The 16650-nt window shown below is 49.2% G+C and overlaps 1 non-coding gene across 1 annotated transcript; it reads right to left on the bottom strand.

Moving 5' to 3' along the window:
* Nucleotides 1–6774: 6774 nt before the first annotated feature.
* Nucleotides 6775–6837, bottom strand: LOC114231746 (U7 small nuclear RNA). The gene has a single exon (XR_003617744.1). It is a non-coding gene; the product is annotated as a U7 small nuclear RNA (small nuclear RNA).
* Between the last annotated feature and the right edge of the window lie 9813 nt (nucleotides 6838–16650).

The following is a 16650-nucleotide window of genomic DNA, read 5'->3' on the forward strand; positions in this document are numbered from 1 at the left end:
GCTGCCCCGCTCCACCCCAACGGCTAGGTCCAGGCTCCCCCATCCATCTTCACCCTTCAGCTGTGTGTGCTCTCAGCTCCCAGGACTTCAAGAGGAACATATCATGTTTTTTTATATATATGGTATTAATTTATATGTATGTTATTTATATATATGTTATTAATTTTTAGAGAAAAGGGAAGGGAGAAGGAAAGGGAAAGAGAAACATCGATGTGCGAGTGGGACTTGTGAGAGGAACATCGATCGCTGCCTCCTGCACGCCTCGCACCAGGGATCGAGCCCGCAACCTGGGCATGTGCCCTAACTGGGAACTGAACAAGCAACCTTTTGGTGTAGGGGACAGTGCCCAACCAACTGAGCCACAGTGGCTGGGGCAGGAACACTTTGTCTTTGGTAGGAGAGGACCAAGGAGAGTCTCCCCATTTCACGGAGGAACACCTGAGGTCCTGGGCTCGGAGCTGACGGTCGCAGCCTTAGATGTCCCAGGGCTTTCTCCTGAACTGCCCATGCCCCGAATCCTGACTACAGGGAGGTTGTAGCCCACCTTGTTCTCCAGGCCATCCTGTCCATTGCCGCTTCCTTCTGATAAGACTGTTTGCATAAAGGACTGGGTGGCATGGGCTTTTCCTTCCTCCCTGGGAAGCAGCCCAAATAAAGAGACACCCCATCCTCCCTGCCCATCATCAGCTGCCCCGTCTGCAGTCCAACCCGAATCCCTCCTACTTTCAGGACGTTGCCTTTCCTTCCATCCTAGCAGTTACCTCACCAAGGGGCTGTTCTCCACCCTCCAGCCCCTCCTCGGCTTCACGGCAGAGCCAAGGCCTAGCCCAGCCCAGCATCTGTCACCAAGCAAGGGTAGCCGGCTTGTTGGAGCCACCTCTCCCATCCCTGACCTTTGCCTGGGACCCACCCTCATCTACCCTGTCTCCACAACATACACACACACCCCTCATTCTGGGGCCCAGACTCCACTGTCCACCTGTCCAGGCTTGCCTCCTGACACACCCAACCCAGCCAGTCCCCTGTGGTAGAATGTCTCACTCAGATCGGAGAAAGGAGCAGGACGAGGAAGCCTGAGGGGCCAACTTTCCCTCATGCCCGTGACTGACATCCCTTCCCCAGTTTGGGAAATTCCATAAAGAACCGCAGGCCCCCAGTCACCAAACACCCCAGTTTAATGTGTGGGCTGTCAACATAAGAAAGGTTCAAACCTGTAGAGATTTTTTTGTGTGTGTGAGTTTATTTGAGCCAAACTGTCGACAGTTGCCGGGAAGTAAAACCTCAACAGATTGAGCTAATGCTCCAGAGAATGTCAGTTTTTCACCTTGTTTTATTTATTTACTTATTTACTTATTTATTTATTTATTTAATTTCTTTATTGATTAAGGTATCACATATTTGTCTTCATCCCCCCATTCCCATCCCACACCCCTCCCCACACATGCCCCCACCCCCCTGTTGTCCTTATCCGCTGGTTAGGCTCATATGCTTCACCTTGTTTTATACATTACAATCAAAAGAGAAGACGTGAGTTACATGAAATCCATTGGTGATAGATTAGGGAGGTGGGAGGAGGCAAAGTGGGAAAGCCTCTGGGATTGGATAAAAGGTAAAATGATAGATAGATACATCTTTTACATAGTTGGGTACAGGATAGTTAATAGTCAATAATTAACACTTGATAACAATAACAACCAGGGGATTTAATGGTCTCTGCTCTGGTGTGGTGGTTGTGTTTGGAGGGGTCCGGGAAAAGGTAAGTTACCTTGACTTGCCAAAGGTATGTTATCCTAGATGCAAAAGACCACAGACAGGCTCAGTGAAGGTAAAGATTGACTTGCCAGGGAAGGTTCTAGCCTAGGATGTGACTACCTGCCATAAACTGCTTTTAGTTAAAAAGTGTGTGTGTGTGTGTGTGTGTGTGTGTGTGTGTGTGTGTGTGTGTGGTGTTGTTGTTTTAAATTTTTTGAAAAATTTTTTATTGCCCTAACTGGTTTGGCTCAGTGGATAGAGCGTCAGCCTGCAGACTGAAAGGTCCCAGGTTCGAATCCAATTAAGGGCATGTACCTTGTTTGCAGGCACATCCCCAGTAGGAGGTGTGCAGGAGGCAGCTGATCGATGTTTCTCTCTCATCGATGTTTCTAACTCTCTATCACTTTCCCTTCCTCTCTGTAAAAAAAATCAATAAAATATATTTTAAAAATATGGTGTTTCTATATCACCAATTTAAAATTTTTTTTTATTGATTTCAGAGAGGAAGGTAGAGGGAAAGAGATATAGAAACATCAATGATGAGAGAGAATCACTGATTGGCTGCTTCCTGCATGCCCCCCACTGGAGACCTAGCCTGCAACCCAGGCATGTGCCCTTGACTGGAATCGAACCCAGGACCCTTCAGTTCACAAGCTGATGCTCTATCCATTGAGCCAAACCAGTTAGGGCAATAAAAAAATATATTTTTAAAAAAAGAAAGAAAGAAAGGAAAGAACAGTATTAATCAGTTCCTACAAGAGTACTTGATTCATTCACTACTCATTCATTCATTCATTCATTCATTCAACAGCCATGGAAGCACTCCCAAGTGATAGGTACTAGATGCCAATGCAAAACAAGTCCCAGTCCCAGCCATGGAGGGCACGTAGGGAAGCTGGTGAGTAAATAAGAAGTTACAATGCTGCCTGACTGGTATGGCTTAGCAGTTGAGCATCGACCTATGAACCAGGAGGTCACAGTTCAACCCCTGGTCAGGGCACATGCCCGGGTTGCAGGCTCGATCCCCAGTGTGGGGTATGCAGAAGGCAGCTGATCAATGATTCTCTCTCATCATTGATGTTTCTATCTCTCTCTCCCTTTCCCTTCCTCGCTGAAATCAATTAAAAAAAAATTTTTTAAAGTTATAAGGCATATAACTAAAAGGGGGAAGTGTGGGCAAAATAAAGGCCACATACTAAACCTGACAAACTCAGGAGAAGCCTGCATGGCAGGCCTTACAGACTCAAAGACCGAAAGTAACCATATAGGATGGTCTGAAATTAAACTTTCTAAAGGAAAATTATGGTGGGTAGTCCTGTCGTAGGCCTGTATCTTCTCTGACAAAGGTCAATCTTTACCTTAACGGAGACTGTCTACTGTCCTTTTGCATCTATGATAACCTATAGAATGTCATCATAACTTCCTTTTTCCAGATCCCACAGGACATAATCACTGCACCAGAGCACAGACCACAAAACCCCTCATTGTTATTGTTATTGTGTTAGTTGTTTACTGTTAGCTACCGTATCTTATAGCCACCAATGTAAACGAAGTACATATCTATCCGGTTTAACTTTTATCCAATATCAGAGAATCTCAGAGATTCACCCACCCACACACTATTTTCTCCCGCTTTGCTTTCTCCTGCCTCCCTAATCTATCACCAGTGAATTTCATGTAAGCTCCTATGGCCTCCCCTCTGATTCTGGTACATAAAATAAGTGGTTCCCTGACTGGTGTGGCTCAGTTGGTTGGGCATCATCCCCTGCTCTTCAGGTTGCTGGTTCAATTCTGGCAGCCATCAATGTTTGGCTCTCACATCAATGTTTCTCTCTCCTTCTTCCTTCCTCTCTCTCTAAAAATCAGTAAAAAGCCCTGGCAGGATGTGTAGGAAGCAGCCAATTAATGTTTCTCTCTCTCCCTCTCTCTCTAAGAATAAAAGCACTAAAATTCAATTTTAAAATATTTTTAAAAACAAAGAGTAAAACTGCCATTTTCTGGAGCATTTTCTCAATCCACTGAGATTTCACCTCTCAGCAATTGTCATCAGTTCGGCTCAAATAAACTCATGAAAATTCTCTCTAAAAAAAAAAAAAAAGGAGAACCCAGCTGGCATGGTTCAGTGGTTGAACTTTGACCTATGAACCAGGAGGTCATGGATCAATTGCCAGTCAGAGCACATGCCCGGTTGCAGGTTCGATCCCTAGTCGGGGGCGTGCAGAAGGCAGCCGATCAATGAGCATCTCTCATCATTGATGTTTCTGTCTCTCTCTCTCCCTCTCCCTTCCTCTCTGAAATCAATAAAAATATAGAAGAAGAAGAAATTAGGTATCAGAAGTAATAAGCACAGGGGCCTATGGGAGCTGAGAGGAGGGGCACTGAACCAAACTGGGGGGTAGAGTGGCAATCAGGAAGCCTTCCTGGAGGAAGGGAAATCCTGAGAGGTGAGGAGTAGTTAGCCAGGCAAATGAATGAGGGAAGAATGGAGGTTTTCCCCTGAAGAAGAGAAATTGCATGCAAAAGCCCAGCGGGAGCATGGGAAATGCCAACACTGAAATTCTGCGTGTCTGGAGTGGGGGAGGAACATGGGGATGACGGAGAGGGCAGCCTGGGACCGATCATGATCTGTCTTGTACTTGTTTCTGAGAGTGATGGGAGTCATTGAAGGGCTGTAAAAAGAGGAGTGGCGGGGTGGCTTAGTGTGTTAGAAAGCTCAGTGTGGTTGTAGCTCAGAAAGTGAATTTGGGGTGGGAGGAGCAAGAGTGGAGAAGAGAATCTGGTCAGGAGGCAGCTGCGGTAATGAAGGCCAGAGATGGTGGTGGCTGGGACGGAGGAAGTAGCACTGGGGACGGACAGCGGGGCTAGCCTGGAGCGCAGTGCTGAGAAGTGATGACTGTGAGCGTGCTGGAGCAGGCAGGAGTGCCTCCTGGGTGTCTGGCTGGGGTGGTGGCCCTCTCTGAAACAGGAACCAAGGGAAAAGCAGACTTGGTGCATAATCAGGTCTCATTTTCATGTTTCTGATAAGAATTTCTTAAATTCATATCACTTCTTAAATGTGCCATCACATATGGGGGCGGGGGGGGTGGTGGTTTTGTAGATCAAGGCAGCCCTCAGAATACTCCTCTTGTGCAGGGAGGGGTTACTCTGAAGAATTAAAGTAAAAATTAGTGAGAGATGCGGCAAAAAGGGTACATTTCATTAATACCACCACATTTAACTGATCACTCGTTCAGGCCTGGTGCTGAGAGATAGACAAGAGGCCTTGCCTCATAGAATTTACAGTCTAGTAAATCAAAAAGTGAAAGAGGATTATAAAACACTGACACTTTCACATAAAACATTACTTTTGCCTCTGTGTGGTTTTTTTATACAAATGCATAGCTTTTGTTATAAAAAATAATAATGCCCATCAAAGAATATATGAAAACTATAAGAAATAAGAATAGATTGCTCACAATTCAGAAACAACATAATGCCTATTAATCCTTTCACTCCTTTTCATCCTTGAATCATTATACTCTGTTGACCTAATTGACAATAATTCTGCATAAGCCTGTTTGCATAATGCCCTTTTCACCTAATGCCATGATTATAGAATAATCATCGCCTCTTCAGAACCATGATTTTCATAACTTAAGAGACAAACCATACTGTATTTATTCTACCTTCTGTCGTTGGTTATTTAGCTTGTTTCCAAGTGTTTGTGCCAAATCAGCAAAAAAGCCCTTGAAAATGGACAGCAAAAATCCAGAGGGAATGAGCAATTAATATGTGTACAGCACTTAGCACAGTGCCTGGCACTGTTAAGTGTTCAATAAATAGTATTTATTCACTCAACAGACATTCATGACCCCATATCAGAAGCCAGATGCTGTGCTAGGCTCTGTGGACCTGGCAGTGACCAGGACAGACACAGTTACCCTCCCAGCGCGTCCAGTCTGGTGGGCAAGATGGCCTTAAACACATGATTACACGATTATAAGTAGATGATCAAAAGTGTTATGTGTCAAGGTACTGGGGGGGCTATGAGAGTGTATTGTGAGGAGAAGGTAATAGTCTGAGGGGACATCCGAGAATTCTAAAAAGCGAAATAATAGTCAATTTAATAACTGAAGCACCCCTGGCCAGAGCAGAGGGCAAAGTTAGGGAGCACGGCAATTCCAGGTCGGGAAGCCCACAGGATGCCAGAGGCTAGAAAGGAAGGGGCAAAGGCCCAGAGGTGGGCACACGTTTCCGGAAGTCTACGCCGGAGGGGAGCGCCCATTTCAGGACCTAGAGGCACTGAAGATGAGGAGGATGTTGATGACTGACAGGGAGGAGGCAGAGCTGGGCAGTGCTGGTGAACTGACTAACAGAGGGGAGGGAGAAAGAGGGTGACAGTCCGGAGGACTTAGAGGTGATGGAAACTGGGACAGGTGGTGACAGGGGGCCGGGAATGGCAGTGACAGGGCTGGGGGGTAGAGGCCGTAGATAAAGAACAGGGTTGGCCGAAACCGGTTTGGCTCAGTGGATGGAGCGTCGGTCTGCGGACTGAAAGGTCCCAGGTTTGATTCCGGTCAAGGGCATGTATGTTGGTTGCGGGCACATCCCCGATGGGGGGGTGTGCAGGAGGCAGCTGATCGATGTTTCTCTCTCATCGATGTTTCTAGCTCTCTATCCTTCTCTCTTCCTCTCTGTAAAAAATCAATAAAATATATTTAAAAAAAATAACAGGGTTGGTGCACTCCCTCTGGGGAGCAGCCCCCGCCATTCCCTTCTTCCTCTTCTTCCCCCACTTTCCCCCCACAGGCATGCATCTCCTAAACCCTAAGGGACCCCACGAGACTTGCAACCTGGGGAGCAATAGGCAGCGGCAGCTCATCACCGGCTAGTCCCTGACCGGTTCCCACGCCCCCCTTTTCTCTGACTCCCCCGAGAGCTAGGGCAGCCCAGCCGAGGCTCCCCTGCTGCTTTTTCTGTACTAAGCCCTTCCTTGTTTTACTGTCCCCAGGTTTTGTTTGTTTTGTGTTGTTTTGTTTTAGGGAGAGCCTTCCAGTAAAAACCGAAGACCTACTAGACAAATTCAAAAAGGAGCTGTAAGCAGTATTTTCTGTCCCCAACTTTAATAAACTTCCCTCATAGTAATAATAATAAAAAAAAAAAGACAGGGTTGGTTCAGATCGCAGGGGCTGACAGCAATGCTGGAGAAGGTGGTGGGAACTGGGTCAAGTGACAGCTTAAGAAAGGGGCAGTGGTTCTGATGCAGGGATGATGGTGTGGGTGAGGAGTGACAGGGTCAGAAATGAGCGGTGACCATGGAGGTGACTCCAGAGTGACAGGAAGCGTGGGTGGTGATGATGTGCTGATGGCAAACTACAAACGCCCACCCTGCCCCCTCCCCTGTGTTTCAACACAGGAACAGTTTCCTAGGCCTCAGGTTCCATGACTCAGGTCCAGGCCCCAGCCAGGCCCCAGATAAGATCTCTAGGCGCAGCCACAGCCAGGAGGGCTGGCGGGGAGCCGCTCCTGGCTGTGCCCAGGCCCATCAAGGGACCCAGGCAGGAGCCTTAGTGTCGTCTCTGCCTCCTCCTCCTGGGTCCACATCGACCCCAATCTGAGGTCCACCAGGAACCCTAACCTCTCCTTCTGCCACCGCGGTCCTGGTCAGGACTTTATTCCATCGGCTTTTCCCACAACTGACCCCATGAGAAGTTTCTGGGCCTTCTAAGGCTTTGTCACAACCATTTCCTGGGAGGAGAGAAAAAGGAAGGTGGGCTTCAGGGCTGGGGTGAGGGGGCAGCGGGGAGTCTGAATAATTCCATCCAGTCATCCTACAAACATGCATAGGGCTCCTTGCAACATATGAGGGCTGACTTGCACAAGCAGACCGATGTTTCCCTGTTTCCATGCAGCTCAGACTGGGCGACAGACATGTAAGTGGCCATCGCCATTGAGAGAGTGCTACTCCCTTGCAATAGAGGGGGACACACTGCTTTTCAAAGCCTGCGGAGAGTGGGCCCCCTTAAAGGAAGTCCCAGGACCTGTGCTAGTGACTCTTTTGCTCAGCTGAATACAAAAGGATTTATAGTGCGCAACCAGGAGGGAGAAAGTGAGGAGGGGCAATAAGAGGGAAAGAGAACGAGTGAGGTAACAGAAGCTAGAGTGCCGTGAATGACAAAGGGGTTCTATGGAAAGGAACTGTTAGGGTCACCGAAGGAGGAACGCTCAAGGCCAAAAGGGGTAAAGGATTATGAATTTATTAGGTCATCTGGAGAGCCAGCTGGGCTGAGCCCCCAAAATCGTACCAGCACCCAGGGATGGGGAGTCAGAGATTTTAAAGGACTCTAGGCAGGCTTTTCCTGGATGGAGAATTCTCTGGGCGTGTCTGGATCCTGGGACGGTCCGAAGAGGAAGGCTAATGGTCTTAGCAAGTAGAATGTGGCCTTAGCACTGGAATGTGGCCTAAGTGAAAGGGAATGCTGGTTGTGAAGTGTTCTAAAGGTCAGTGGAGGGGTGGAGGGGAGGAGGGGGGAGGATATCGATTAAATTATTTGATCAGACCTAACAGTAACCTCACAGGGTGATCTGATCATAAATTTCTAATTGGGCCTGGCCAGTGTAGCTCAGTGATTGAGCGTTGACCTATAAACTAGGAGGTCACAATTCAATTCCCGGTCAGGGCACATGCCCAGGTTGCAGGCTCAATCCCCAGTTGGGGGTGTGCAGGAGGCAGCTGATCAATGATTCTCTCTCGTCATTGATGATCCTATCTCTCTTTCCCTCTGCCTTCCTCTCTGAAATCAATAAAAATATATTTGAAATAAATAAATAAATTTCTAATTGGGCAGATTATGGTGAGTAGTCACGCCCCAGGCCGATAGCTTCTTTTTTAAATTAATTAATTTAAAATTTTTACTGATTGATTTTTTTCTTTTTGGAGAAAGAGAGGAAGGAAGAGAGAGACAGAGAGAGAAAGAAAAACATTGATTTGTTGTTTCCCTTAATTATGCATTCATTGGTTGATTCTCTTTTTTTTTGTAAATTTTTTAAATATATTTTTATTGATTTCAGAGAGGAAAGAAGAGGAAAAGAGAGAGAGAAATATCAATGATGAGAGAGAATCATTGATCGGCTGTCTTCTGCACACCCCACACTGGGGATCGAGCCCACAACCCGGGCATGTGACCCTGACAGGAATCGAACCTGGGACCCTTCAGTCCACAGGCTGACCCTCTATCCACTGAGCAAAACCGGCCAGGCTCTTTGGTTGATTCTTGTATGTGCACTGACCAGGGATCAAAGCCCCAACCTTGGCGTATCAGGAGACAACAACGCTCTAACCACCTGAGCTACGCAGCCGAGGCCTATAACTCCTTTAGGGGAAGGTTTATCTTCACTTTAAACAAGCCCTGTCCATTGTTTCTTTCACTTTAAACAAGCCCTGTCCATTGTTTCTGCGCATCCATGTTAACACATCTTTGAAAAGTCCCCTTTCGATCCCTCCTTCTACTAGTAAAGGGTCACCAACCTGCAGAGAGCACATATTAGCTATCCTGTCATCTGATCTCACCTTGCTTTCTCCCACCTTCATATAATCTTCCTTACTGTTCTCCTTAATCACAAATTCATAAAAGAAACTGTAGCCGAAACCGGTTTGGCTCAGTGGATAGAGCGTCGGCCTGCGGACTCAAAGGTCCCAGGTTCGATTCCGGTCAGGGGCATGTACCTTGGTTTCGGGTACAGCCCCAGTAGGGGGTGTTCAAGAGGCAGCTGATTGATGTTTCTCTCTCATCGATGTTTCTAACTCTCTATCCCTCTCTCTTCCTCTCTGTAAAAAATCAATAAAATATATAAAAATTAAAAAAATATATTAAAAAAAAAAAAAAAGAAACTGTAACACTTAGAAGCATTTATCTCAGTGTTGAGATCTTGCTTCCAGGTGTATCCTCCATTTGACTCAAATAAATTTTTATTAAAATTCTCTACTGCCCTAGCTGGTTTGGCTCAGTGAATGGAGCATCTGTCTGCGGACTGAAGGGTCCCAGGTTTGATTCTGGCCAGGGGTGCGTGCCCGGGTTTCGGGCTCAATCCCCAGCAGGGGGTTTGCAGGAGGCAGCCAATCAATGATTCTCTCTTGTCATTGAAGTTTCTCTCTCCCCCTCTCCCTTCCTCTCTGAAATCAATAAATATATATATATATATATATATATATATATATATATATATATATATATATATATTGGTTGATTCTTTTTTTTTTGTAAATTTATATATATATATATATATATTTTTTTTTTTTTTTTTTAATTCTCTACTGGTTTGGGCATCCATATGGCAGTGCTAAATAAGAAAAAGGTGCCAGGGAGAAATTGCTACTGTGAAGGAGCCAAAATGATTTGCAAGAACAAGGATGTCTAGAGGGGATAAATACCGATGGGAAGAAAAAAAAAGAACAGGGCCCTAGTTGGTTTGGCTCAGTGGATAGAGCGTCAGCCTGTGGACTGAAGGGTCCCAGGCTCAATTCCAGTCAAGGGCACATGCCTGGGTTTCGGGCTTGATCCCTAGTGAGGGGCGTGCAGGAGGCTGCTGATCAATTATTCTCTTTCATCATTGATGTTTCTCTCTCTCTCCCTCTCCCTTCCTCTCTGAAATCAAGTAAAAAAAAAAAGAACAGGGATGTCTAATATTCAACTTGAGCATGTTGGGTTTGTGCAAATAAGCTTTCTACATCTCCCCAAGCCTCAGCAGTTTGTTGCTAACATGAAGACCTTCTATGACATAAAAACACTTCTCTGGCCTGTTCACTGTGCTTCTAGTCTTCGTCCAAGGTGGGGTCTGGCCCCCAGCTGGCTCCTCTCTGCCTCTCTCACTTGGTGGTGGATGGGCTCACAGGGGCCACCAAGCAAGAGCCCTGGGCGTCTTCTGTTTCCTAGATCCTCCCTGACCAGGATCCTGCCTGAGCTGGCCCCACCCACCTTTCCAGTCTCAGCTGGAACTCCAAGCTCCAGTTTTCCGAGCGCCCCTATCTCCTGCCTACAGGCTTTTGTACAAACTGTCGCCTCTGCCTGGAGCACCCACCTGGCTAATTCTTTCTCATCCTTCAGGTCTGAATATAGAGGTTCAGGGCTGGCTCTATGGGCAGGAAAGCTGGGCCTTAAAAGGGCCCTGCACTTGATTTAATACAGTTACTGTCTTGAAACTCTAAATAATTTTTGATTCAGGAGACCTGCCTTTTCATTTTTCACTAGGCCCTACAAATTATGTAGCCAGTCCTACGGAGGTGCTTTTTATTTCTGGTAAAATACCGCAAGTCCCAGTTTCCTTTGGTTGATTGTATTGTAGTTTCCTCCACTAATTAGGCTTTACGTTCCAAGAAAACAGAAACCATTTGGTAGGCTCTGGTTTTCCCTTTCCTAACAGTGTTCAGTTTCCATCTTAGAACCCATTTTGTTCAGCTGGTGCTCATACCTTGCTTGGGGCCAGAGACGGAACATGTGACTTAGGCTAATCCAATCAGGTCAGACTATTCTAGTGACCCAGCATGTGACCAAGCTGGTCCAATCAGAGTGCGCCTTTGGGTGTCTGCTGGACAGAGATTCTCCCTCTTCCCTGCCAGAATCATGTAGCCTGGAGCTACTGCCAGGTGCTTAGAAACACAAGAGGATCCTGGCTTAGGATGAGGCTGACACCCTGGAGGAAAGAGAGGAGAAACAAAAAGGACATTGATGCTGGATCAAGCCTCACCTGAAGTTTTTCTCTGGTTTGTCAATTATGTGAGCCAATAAATTACCATGGTTGCCCAAGCCACTATGAGTCCAACTTTTGCATCTAGATGCTTCTTACCTGATATTGTATATATTTTGCTCATAGTATTTCTGGCACCTACTACAACCTGGCATAAAATAGATCCTCAATAAATATTTGGTGAAATAATAAACAAATAAATGAATTACGCTCAAGCCCTCTGGCAGAAAGACCAGAGGTACTACTTTGCACATGAGACCCTTCCCAGGAGCCTTTGTGCAGAGTTCTGCTGGTCTCACTGATCCTGCACACCTCAAGGGATCCCTACAGGTCCCTCACTTTTCTGGCGAGGGCCCAAATGCTGGAATAGCCCAGAGCTTGGTCATTTTCTGCTCATCCCCGGCAGCCAGGCTTGCTGTGGGCTCTCTACGACTAGTTATCCCTGGGCTTAGAAGCTGTACCCTGAGACTGGGGACCCCAACCTGGACTGGCCACTGCCTTACCCAGTAGCTTCATACAAGTCACCTGTACTTGAGATTCAGTCTCCTGCTCTGTAGAATGTCAGAGAGGACGTGGACCCGTTGATTCCAGAGGTGGCCCTGACTCTCTGGGTGCCTAGGATGCTAAACTCCTGTGAGACAGACAAGGGCTACCAGTTGGAAACGGGTGTTTTATTCAATTCGGCTGTTCTCTCATTCAGCAAGTATTTGTAAACAGCTATCACGTGCCCTGCCCAGACATTGGGACTTTCAGTCACATTCTTTAAGCTTCCTGCTTCCTGACCACTTACTCTGAAATCTGGGTTGTGACCTCAAAACCTAAAGGCTTCCCAACCCTACATCCTGACCTCTATGGCCCCCCGTTTCTTTATCCTCTATTTCTGCACTTACCCTCTCACGCACATTTCCAGCCTGTCAGACTTATTGCATAGAAGTGTGGCTTCTGGCAACACAGGAGAAGGAGTGTATTCATGTGTGAGTGCTGGATAAGTGTGTATGCATTCAGCGTGAGAGCACTGAGCGTGTCCATGTGTGCGTGTCAGTGTAAGGACAGGTGTGAGTGCCAGAGTGGGAATGTGGCAGTGCATGAGTGTATCTAAGTGTGCTTGAGCATCTGAGTGTGTGGATGAGTGTGAGACAATGTCAGAGAGGACGTGGACCCGTTGATTCCAGAGGTGGCCCTGACTCTCTGGGTGCCTAGGATGCTAAACTCCTGTGAGACAGACAGGGCTACCAGTTGGAAACGGGTGTTTTATTCAATTCGGCTGTGCCTGTATGAGTGCGTAGCACATGAATGTGCATAGGTGTGTCAGTGAGTGTGTGTGTGTGTGTGTGTGAGTGTGTACACATATGTCCTTCAGTCACAGCAGACACACCCTCACGTGTATGTGGGCACACACGCACCTCCAAGAGCCAAAGGTGATGCAAGCTGTAAACCCGCATCTGATAAAAGGGAGACTTTGTCCACAGGCCGGGGTCCTCTCCACTCTCCAGCCCTGACATGGACCTGGGATCCCCAGCTAAAGGCCGCCTCCAACAGGAAGAGCTCCCTCAGCCTGAGCCAGCAGCTCCGCCTGCCTCCACCTCAGGCCAGGCCACCTTCTCTGCTCCTGCAACCAGTTTCCGGCCAGGCCCTGTCAGTGACCCTGAGCCGAGAGGCAAAGAATGAAGGTGGTGGGCAGGACATTCCAGGTGCCTCCTCAGCTATGGGGGGCGTCTCCATGGAGACGAGCGGTGGGCCATGACCAGATGGTTATCAGGGCTCCCAGAGTCCTCGCTCCCCTTGCCCAGCCGCTCCCAGCCAGGCCTCCTTGGCTCTGAGCGCAGGGAGGAAGCCTGGCAAAAGCTTCACTCTTCACAGGGGCTTCTGGGAAGCTGGTCCAGGTGACTGAATCTGGGGTGAGGCTTTCTTCCCCGAGAGCTCTGGAGATGGGGAAAGGCAGTACTCACCCCTTCTCCACACCACATCGTATCACACTCTGACCTGAAGGTATGACCAAGGAGGGGACCCTGGGCCAGGTTAGTCAGTTTTCAGCCTGCTCATAGCCTACCCCCACTGGCAACCTCGGCTGTCCCAGGAGTCCCCCTTAGTGCTTTCCCCACCCAGGCCTCCTGGTTTTGACCAGACGCAGGAATGAGACGGGAACATAGACCCTCTTCCTACTCCCAGAGCTGCTGGAACTCCCAGTGTGTTGGTGAGAGCAGAAAAAAAGCTTCCAGAGTTAGCGTCATTATCCTGGTTTCTGCCCCATTCTTGAGCTGAAGTGGAAGGCCAGTGAGACCTGCAGAGGGCTGTGCAACAAGATTCGCAAACACAGATCGGACCGTGCTTCTGCCCTCCACCTCCCTGGGCATGGCTCTCCCCGGCTCCATACACACCACCCTCTAACCCCTAATTGGTGACATGACTGCTTTCAACCCACACAGGGAGCTCAAAAGGAAGCACCCGAATAATGATATTTAATATTGTTATTATATACCCTATAGTACTTCCCACTACACCTGGCATTGTTCCATACACACGTTATCTCATTTCATCCTCGCCTAATGCAGCCTAATGAGGTAAGTACTAGTATTATCCCCATTTTACAGATAAAGAAACTAAAGAGCAGAGAGGTAAGCTGTCAGGTCCGGCAGGAACAGCGTCTCCTGGGAGGGCCGCACCTAGAAGAGCTGGAGGAACTGTTCTCAGAGGTGGGGGCAGGGCCACGGGGTCCCACAAGGGATGGCCTGGGACTAACAGCAAGCAGCCACTGCCCCGCAGCGGGAGGAGGCGAGAGAAATGGGACTGAAACACAGTGGAAGCCCTGGAAAGGGCACCCATACCCTGACCTTTCTCCGCCCCGCCCCCAACCGCTCCCACCTTCCCTGCGCTCTGATTTCCTAGCTGTGCTTCCCACTTGCCAAACCCAACTAGAAGCCAGAGACCCAGGCGGCGCAGCCCATGGATGCTAGCCTCCTGGGGCACAGAGCAGGCTGTGGGACCTGGGGGACACGGAGACTCCACACGCCTAAGGTCCATGGCCAGGAAGGACTGGTTTGGAACAAAGGTGATCTGGACCCAAAGACCTGCTCCCTGAGGTGTTGCAAAGTGTCCCCCGGGAAAAAGGGGGTGAGAGGAGCCAGGTCGGGGACAGAAGACTGGATTCTAGTTCAAGGTCTGCTGCCCTGCTCTGTGACCCTGAATGAGACTCTGGGCCTCGGTTTCCCCTTTACACGAAGAGGAGGTGCCCCGCTCTGGGACAGCCAAGGTGCCCAGACCAGACGGAGCCTGTGTTCCCACTGCCTACCCCAAATGAACCCGCACCAAAGGCTGAGGCCCCAGCGTGGAGACGCGCAGGCCTTGAGGAAGCCATTCCAGATGCTGGGCAGACGCGCCCACTCCTCTGCCCGCCTCGGGACTCAGACTTGTCCCAGGCAAACTCCTTCGGGCTCCCTGAGGGCCCAGCTCCTCGGTCTCTCCTCCCTTTGTGCTGCCAGCACTCCCTGGCACACAACGCAGAACCCCACCCAGGACGGACTCCCTCCTCCCAGTGAGGAGGTGCAGGACCCTGCCCAGGCCAGCACCCCCACAGACCCTGCACCGGGCGCCCAGGACGTCTCTGACCACGGAGATCTGTGTTCAGGTGGAGTATTCTCTTCTCTCCCCTTCCCACCCCACCCAGCTCTACTCCACCCAAGCTTCCCCAAGCCTGGGGGGAGGGAGGTGCCCCACCCAGGTTTTCAGACAAACAAAATCAAGGAGAAAGAGTTAGCAAAGAGGAGGGAGCTCATTACCAAAAATTAAGGAGGTGGCATGCCCTGGAGTAAGATGAGCGGGACTGGGCTGGCAGGTACGCAGAGACGGGCTCCAAGGTACACAAGACGTTCACTTGTAAGTACACACAAGTCAGACCGAGACCCAGAGTCAGGCAGTGACAGAGGCAGAGACAGAGGCAGAGACATGATGGGCAGAGGCGCACACCCACAGAGACAGCCAGACATCCTGAGAGGGAGACCCCCACACTCAGCAACCCTGGGAAGCGCACTGGTCTGTGCTCACACAGAGGCCTACGCACAGGAAACCGGAGCCAAGCTCAGGTTGAGGGAGACTGATTTCAACCCAAACAAGTGAGAACGTTAAGGAAACACGGCTCCTCCAAAGTGGGCCGTGGGAAGGACTCAGCTCAGGAAGAAAGGACAGAGATGGGGCGTGGGAGCTGTCTAGTGCCCCCCGCCTCCCCCCGGTGATTCTCCTTCCAAGTCCACCTTGGAAAATGGACTAAGATACTTTCCTAAAGTAAACGGAGAGCTTTCTTTCTGGAATGTGCTATCAGCCAGATCGGCTAATCAGTGGCATCGCCGGGAAGTGTGTGGGGAGGTGGGAAGCTTCCCTCCTGGCCCTGGCACTCCCTGCCGCTTGGCTCAGGTCCCTCCCAGCCCCTGCCCTGCCTCACTGCTCCTGGCCAGGCCTCACCCTTTCTCATACCAACTGACCCTCCATCCAACATGTCCCCTTGGCTGCGTGCTCTTCTGCCCTCCACACCTGTGAGTGCAGCCCCCTCTTATGTCTCCCTTCAATCTTACCCCAAAAGCCTCCTCTAGTCAGGGCACAGCAAAGCCATCGCCCCCACTCTTCTCCTCCCCGCCTGCCCCCGCCCCCAGGAAATTCAGAATCTGTGAAATGAATCTGATGCAGAAGAGGATGTTGCATTCAATGACCTTCAAAAAACAGCTTTCAGTATCTCTCTTTCACCACCACCCTCCCCCCTTCCCCAGCTCTGCAGGAAAAACCATGAGGTGAGGTGACATTTATTGACTATTTACCATCCGCTGGTCATTGTGCTAAGTCCTTTTTCATGAATTATCTTCCATGACTTCCTCCTCTCAATATCTCCCAATTCACAGATGAGGAAACTGAGGTTCAGAGAGGAGAATGATCACCCCCAGGTCCCACAGCTAGAGAGAGGGCAAGCTGGGCCTGGAATCCAGGCTTGACTACTTCCCTTAACCAGGTAAACTCCTTAACCAGGCCTCCCACCACCAGAAGGCCTCCCACCACCGCCTGAGCTGACTGGTCAAGGTGAACAGCAGGGTTTGAGAAGAAAGGACGGCGGAAAGACAGGGGCATGCTGGGGAAGACAGCGGGTGCGACACTGCAGGTGGGAGCAACGTGGCTGGAATGAAACTCTGAAGC

This window comes from Eptesicus fuscus, chromosome 15, assembly GCF_027574615.1.
Source record: "Eptesicus fuscus isolate TK198812 chromosome 15, DD_ASM_mEF_20220401, whole genome shotgun sequence".
Taxonomy (NCBI): domain Eukaryota; kingdom Metazoa; phylum Chordata; class Mammalia; order Chiroptera; family Vespertilionidae; genus Eptesicus; species Eptesicus fuscus.